Genomic DNA, 7443 nt, shown 5'->3' on the forward strand with positions numbered 1-7443 from the left:
TTGGTCCTAGGCCTTAATTTTTAGGTAATAATGATGAGAGAGAGAGAGAGAGAGAGAGAGAGAAAGAGAGAGAGAGAGAGAGAGAGAGAGAGAGGAGAGAGAGAGAGAGAGAGAGAGAGAGAGAGAGAGAGAGAGAGAGAGAGAGCTATTTCTATAGACCAAAGTCCATCATCTCAACATAAGTTTCCCTGCTTCCACCATGATTGGTCTACATACAGACCTAAGGTTGCCCCTACCTTCGGCCTCTGCTCTAAATCGAAATTATTGATAATAATGAAACAGTCTCTCCAACAACAGGACTCATAAAAGATGGATTGGCTTACAAAGCGAAATAAAATAAAAAAGATTAATAACAATGAAACGCCCTATTTAATCTTGTGTTTCCCAGAAGGTTTCGTTCAAATATCTATTCGTTTGATCGCAAAACTCCTGGAATTATGTTTTCTTTTGCTAATATATTAATTTTCATTTGCTTCTTTCTCATTACTTAATATCACATTCTAACCATTTATCTTTCTAACTACAGAAGAGGTTCGTTCGTTTTAGATTGTCCTGCTTTATGCATGACACGGGCTCTTGCGTTGGCAGCCCGTAAGAGAATATTAATAATGAAACAACAAAGGTACCTCCAATGAGAGGAATCGAACAAGGGTAAAGGGTTCTGATAGATTTAAAGCTTGTCAAATTGTTCTTATAGTGAAACCCGTATATGCTGACTGGTCGCTCTGGCTGCTACCGGTAATGTGTGTGTGAGGGCGTGACGGTCTAAGAGGAACACTTGAACGGGATCGGGAGTTGGAGATCGTGGAAGGAAAGAAAAGCGATTGAGTCAGAGACAGGAATAGGGCGTAGACTGACCAAGCAAGAGAGAGAGAGAGAGAGAGAGAGAGGGAGAGAGAGAGAGCAACGAAAGTCAGATGGAAACTTGAATGAGAAAAAGAATGAATTTGTTTTATAAAGTAAAAGCTTAAGATTTAGGAATAGTGATAGATTGAGGTTAGCTTCAGCATAAGAGAAGGCTAACAAGAAGAAGGTTGTCATACGTAAGAGAGAATTATAGTAAACTCCGTCGTAGAAATATCTAAGATGGAGGAGGAGGAGGAGGGTGGAAGAGAGCGCGGGAGAAAAACGCGGGAATGGTACTATAGGATATCATCATCATCATCATCATCTCCTAAGCTCGGCGTCAATGACCTTAGATGTCAGGATGCCTGCAAACTTTAAATCAATCAATCAATCTCCTCCTACGCCTATTGGCACAAAGGGTCTCGGTTAGATTTCGCCGGTCGTCTCTATCTTGAGCTTTTAATTCAATACTTCTCCATTCATCACCTTCTACTTCACGCTTCATAGCCCTCAGCCATGTATGCCTGGACCTTCCAACTCCTCTAGTGCCTTGTGGAACCCCAGTTAAACGTTTGGTGAAGTAATCTCTCTTGGGGAGTGCGAAGAGCATGCCCAAACCATCTACCCCTTCATCATGATCTCACCCACATATGACACTCGTGTAATCTCTCTTATAGTTTCATTTCTAATCCTGTCCTGCCATTTAACTTCCAATATCCTTCTGAGGGCTTTGTTCTCAATTCTACTAAATCTATTGTATATTTTTTCATTGTCATACCATGACTCATGTCCATAGAGTAACACCGATCTCACTAAACTGATATATATAGTCTGATTTTTATTTGTAATTTCAGGCTATTCGATTTCCAAATTTTACTTAGCCTAGCCATTGTATGATTTGCTTTTTTCAATCTTTCTCTAAACTCCAATTCCAAAGACCCTTTATTGGAGATCATTGTTCCGAAATACTTAAATGATTCTACCTCATTAATCCTTTCTCCTTCCAATGATATTTCATCTTCCATTGCATACTCCGTTCTCATCATCTCTGTCTTTCTTCTATTTATCTTGAGCCTCACCTCGTGTGATATTTCATGCATTCTGCTAAGACGGACAGCAACATCATCAGCATACTCTAGGTCTGCTAAATTCCTATTATCAATCCAGTCCAATCCTTCTCCACCATCTCCGACTGGTCTACGCATTACAAAGGAAGAGAGGACACAGTGCATGATATGTGGTTGTGAGCAGCCGTGGCGGTTGGCAACACTCCAACGGTTTTAGAGGGAAAGGGAGAGAGTGGTATCATTATACAAGATCGAATAGTTGAAAATGTAAGGGGTTGTAATGCAGGAAGGGGGCGGGAAGTGCAGTGTAGGGAAAGATATAGGGACAATAAAGGAATGTAACGAAAGAGAAATTTGCGAGTACGAGGAGAAGAGAGAAAGGGGGTTATGCAATTAAGCGGTGTGAGAGGGGATATTTTACGATAAAAGGAGTTATTTTTTTTTTCATCTTAAGCAGGAGAGAATCTGAAGGAAATTAGCAATTTAGATAGAGAGAAAGGATACTTTACACTTCCCAGATTAATTGGGTTTGCATTAGTAAGGATAGGGCTCCGTATGGGATAGGATAGGGAAAGGGATAGGCAGGGATAAGGAAGTTCTGTAGAGCGTGCTTGTGTAAAGGGAATAGGTAGGGAATGGAGGGGTGAAGTATGTGTGCTGTGTGGGATAGGAGGGATAGGCTATCCTTACTGGATAGAGAAGGATAGTTGGAAAAGCAGGATGCTATAAGCCCAGAGGCCCCAACAGGGAAAATAGCCTAGTGAGGAAAGGAAACAAGGAAAACTGAAATATTTTAAGAACAGTAACATTAAAGTAAATATTTCTTAAATAAACTATATAAACATTAACAACCCAAGAGGAAGAGAAATAAGATAGAATAGTGTACCCGAGTGTACCCTCAAGCAAGAGATTTGTCATATCAGCGTGATAATAATGTGAAAAAGATGGATTATATAATGAAATTATGCTGATTGGGGATAAAATTTTCCTGCTAATTAAAGTAATAACTTTGTATAGATATCGGTCAGTGAAATGAGGAGATCCCTTGGCTATGCAAAAATCTTAAGTTTGCCTGAATTATTCAATGAACAATTTGACTAAAGAATGTAGGAGAGAAGAATGGGAGGCTTAATGTGGATAAGGGGAATAGATATAAGATAAAGAAGGGATAAGGAAAGGGTAGGAGGTTAGGAACAGAAGTACTCGAGTGCAGGTGTAAAAGTTAATGAAAAATTAAGTGCAAATCCCTTAGAATCACACCTAGGCTTATGTTAGCGTAAGTGTGAATAACAATTTTGCCGATAGACTTATAGGGTAAACTTATAGATTGTACGGGAGAGTAAGGAAAGTGTATAATATATTACAAAAGAGCGGGATATGTGAATATGTGGTGTATTTACTTTATGGTGTATCTGTGTAGGCCTACAGCTGTAGTAGGCCTTCAGTGTCTTTGTCTCTGTATTTGAATTGTCTCTTTATGTAACCTATTATGCTTTGTGTTTTCTTTTCAGCTTTTAGGCTCTGTTTGGTGAACTTCAAATCCTTGCTGATAATAATACCGAGAGAGAGAGAGAGAGAGAGAGAGAGAGAGAGAGAGAGAGAGAGAGAGATAGCTATCAGTTTTTATGTTCCCTAAGTCTTAAATGATACATCAAAATATTGAAGCTTTCTCTCTCTCTCTCTCTCTCTCTCTCTCTCTCTCTCTCTCTCTCTCTCTCTCTCAAAAGCGTTAGCCTGCTCTTAATATTATTATTACTGGCTAAGCTACATCCCTAGTTGAAGAACCAGGAAACTATAAGTTCAAGGGCCCCAGCAGGGAAAATAGCCCAGTGAGGAAAGGAAATAAGGAAATGAATAAACTACAAGAGAGGTGATATTCAAAATAAATTAATGTCAGTAACGGCATTAGAATAGATCTTTCATAAATAAACTATGAACTTATAAACTTAGGTCCGCCTGTTCAACATACAAACATTCGATGCAAGTTTTACTACATTTTACTACCATACAAAACATGCAATGTATTCATAATCGGCATCACATTAAAAAATGTGTCATTTACAGATTTACAGGCTCTAACAAATATATAGAAATTGACCACCAAAATTGACACGCCATCAACCGTCATCGGTTCAAATCTCGCCTAGTCGTTCCAGCTATAGGCCTACTCTTACCACATAGAATATCACGTAATCATTTATTCATATTTTAGAATTGCATAATTCACAACATGATATTTTGTAGTAGTCTAAGAAGATGTTTATTTGTTATAATAAGTTTAACATTTTGTTAATTAAATATATATATATATATATATATATATATATATATATATATATATATATATATATATATATATATATAAGAAGCACATACGAATAAATACAATCTCACAATAGAGAAAAGTTGGAGGAACCTAGGTCTAGGAAATTGGCTATTGGCGGTGCGTGTGTGGTTGACGGAAAGGGGGGGGGGGTCATTCTTCGGGAGGGAGGGGGTGGGGTGGGAGGTGGCGTTGCAGTTTGGTGGCGTTCCAATTTCAGCGGTCAATTTGTACTTATTTCGTTGATTGTGTGAATGCCCTATTTTATTGTGATACTAATTATGGTACATGACACGTTTTGCATAATCTTGGATTCATTATGTATAACCTGTAATAGGTTTGAAAAAGATATTATTAAGTGTAGGCCAACGTTTTCGGTGTGTGTGTGTGTGTGTGTGTGTGTGTGTGTGTGTGTGTGTGTGTGTAGGCCATTTCGAATTTTTAAGGCTGCCCGGCAAATCCTCTTTAGGTTTTTACATTGACATTTTCATTTGATCAACGTAGATGTATTCATTGATTAGTTTTGGCTAGAGAGAGAGAGAGAGAGAGAGAGAGAGAGAGAGAGAGAGAGAGAGAGAGAGAGAGAGAGAGAGAGAGAGAGAGAGAGTTATTATTATTTTTACTTCAAAAGCACTCGGACTGAAGGACCATCTCTGGTCTTCTTCTGAATTGAGCGATATTCTCATATTATTTCGTCCGATGGAATAAGTCATTTTTTTCCGAATTGAGCGATAGTTTCATATTGCTTCCTCCTTTGGAATGAGAGGCGCAAGTTGTAGCGTTAGTGATATATATATATATATATATATATATATATATATATATATATATATATATATATATAACTATATAACTATATAAAATACTTAATAACTAATTTATTTCAGTTGTTTATGACCACGCATTTAAATGTGGCCATGCCATTTCCAAGGAAATTTTCAAAATTACAGATAGGCATAGTAGTGTCAGCCAGCTGAGAATCTTGGAGTCTCCTGCTGGTGACTAGGTATATTAGTTATTAAGTATTTTATATAGTTATATAGTTATATGTATAGTAAGTCTTTTATATGGTTTTATATTCCTTGATTGGTTTGATTTTAGAGCCAGTTGAGCAGTTTTTGGAAGTATATCTTCCTAACTATGTACTTGGGATGATTTTTATTAATTTTATTAATTTCACACAATGATAATTGCAGATAGGCTGAGGATGACATAAGTTATGTCGAAAGCTACCAATTAAAGATGATAGTAGCACTGGCCGTTTTATTTTTACTTATATTGTGATTCCCAATAGGAACCCTAATATCAACTATATATATATATATATATATATATATATATATATATATATATATATATATATATATATATACATATATATATATATATATATATATATATATATATAATGTGTGTGTGTGTGTGTGTGTATGTATGTATTGATTTCATTCATCCCTACTACTAGCACTACTAATTCTATAGAGACACACGCATAAGGGTTTCGCCCTGACCAAAAGGGCTCATCAGGTGGGTTTAGCCTACTTCCATGTTTGCAGGCTTGGTTCCCACGACCCTCCTTCCTTCCCTCCTCTTTTGCCTCACCTCAACAATGATATTTCAAATGCCATGGAGCAAAAAGGCAGGAACAAGAGAAGCAACTTGAAACCTATTTCAGTGTTCTGTGCTTTGAACTTACGGGTTTTTACACCGCGCCAGAGGTAGCCCCTTTATACCGAAATAGGTTTCGGCAAACTTCTCTTACTCCAGCCAGCCTATCAGTAGGCAATGGTGTCCCATGACATTCAAGCCACGCAGTTAAACCGAGCTCTGCTCCCATCCCTTCAACTCTGCCTCAGAAGCCATTGGATGAACACCGCACCAAAGACGCAGCTTCCATCCCCAGCTGAACTATCTTGGGCCAAACTAAAAGGACAAGACTGCATACTAGAAGAAACCTAGCTCGTCCCCTCTGCAGAGCCAGTCTTCTAGATTATTCCCCCAGAACCACCCGAAGGTTGGTATCCAGAGGAATAGATCTAGATATCCGACCATTTGTACACTTGACAAACGCCTTGTACTCATCCATCAAGGTACTTAGCAATAGAATCTGCCAGGTTTCTTCCCTCTGCAGCGCCTGTTGTCCTCCAGATTATTCGTTGAAGCTTGAGAATTAAGCATTGCATCCCTTAAGCTGGGCCGTCCATCCAAGCGTCCTTCAAGCTGGGTAGTCAGTCAGGTCAAAGATCCTGAAGATATGGTCGTAGCAAAACTCCGCTAAATCTCTTTTTCCTCACAAAATAATTTGAAATTAAACTGAATAAAACTTCTATTCCTTTTTATAAAAAAGATATATTCCTTTCAATTCAAAACTAAAAAAAAATAAACATATATTTTTAGATTTTATATTTTCTTCGTATTTTTTTATCTTTTTTATTTTTTTTTATTTTTTTTATTTTTTATTCTTTATTTTTTTTTGTAGTTTTTTTTTGTTTATTTTTTATTTCTATTTTTTTTGTTTTTTATATTTTTTTAGATATTTTTTATTTATATTTTTTTATTTTTTTTTGGCTTTTTGTTTATTTTTGTTTATTTTTATTTATCTTTATTTTTTTAATTTATTTTTTATTTTCTACCCACGTATTTAATTACCGGTAAGTCTCCTGAGAAGTCTATCGATATGATCAGCTGCTAATTGAACCTGCCCAATGGTATCAGATGCCTCTCCAACGACCTCCTTCTCTTCCTTGTGTCCTTGGCATCCAGGTCCTCTGCTGCCTTACCTACTTTGTCTTCGTCTTCTTTTACTGACACTAACATCCTTTTGGACATCCTTCTGTCCATCCTTCTTAACATCCTTCTCGGTCGAAATTTCTAAACTTGACCTGTTAAGTCTCACTTTCCTCGTTCCAGGTCTGCTCACCTCTTTCTTCTTATCTCTCATTTCATGATTTTTGTCCTCCATCTCCCTTGATTTAATTAAATGTTCTTCCTTAAGACCTTTTAACTCCTCTAAGAGACAGTTGTACCTTCCATTCGTGACCAAATCATTGATTCTACCCTCAGTCAGGCTCATCTCCAGCCTCTCTTTCTCTGTTTTCATCTCTCTAATGATCCCCCATTGCTCCTCATTGTCTCTTTTAGTTCCTCAGTCTCTTCCTCAAATACAGATTCCAACCGATGAATAAAGGTCACTTTTTTATCCTTAGC

This window comes from Palaemon carinicauda, chromosome 43 (assembly GCF_036898095.1).
Source record: "Palaemon carinicauda isolate YSFRI2023 chromosome 43, ASM3689809v2, whole genome shotgun sequence".
Taxonomy (NCBI): domain Eukaryota; kingdom Metazoa; phylum Arthropoda; class Malacostraca; order Decapoda; family Palaemonidae; genus Palaemon; species Palaemon carinicauda.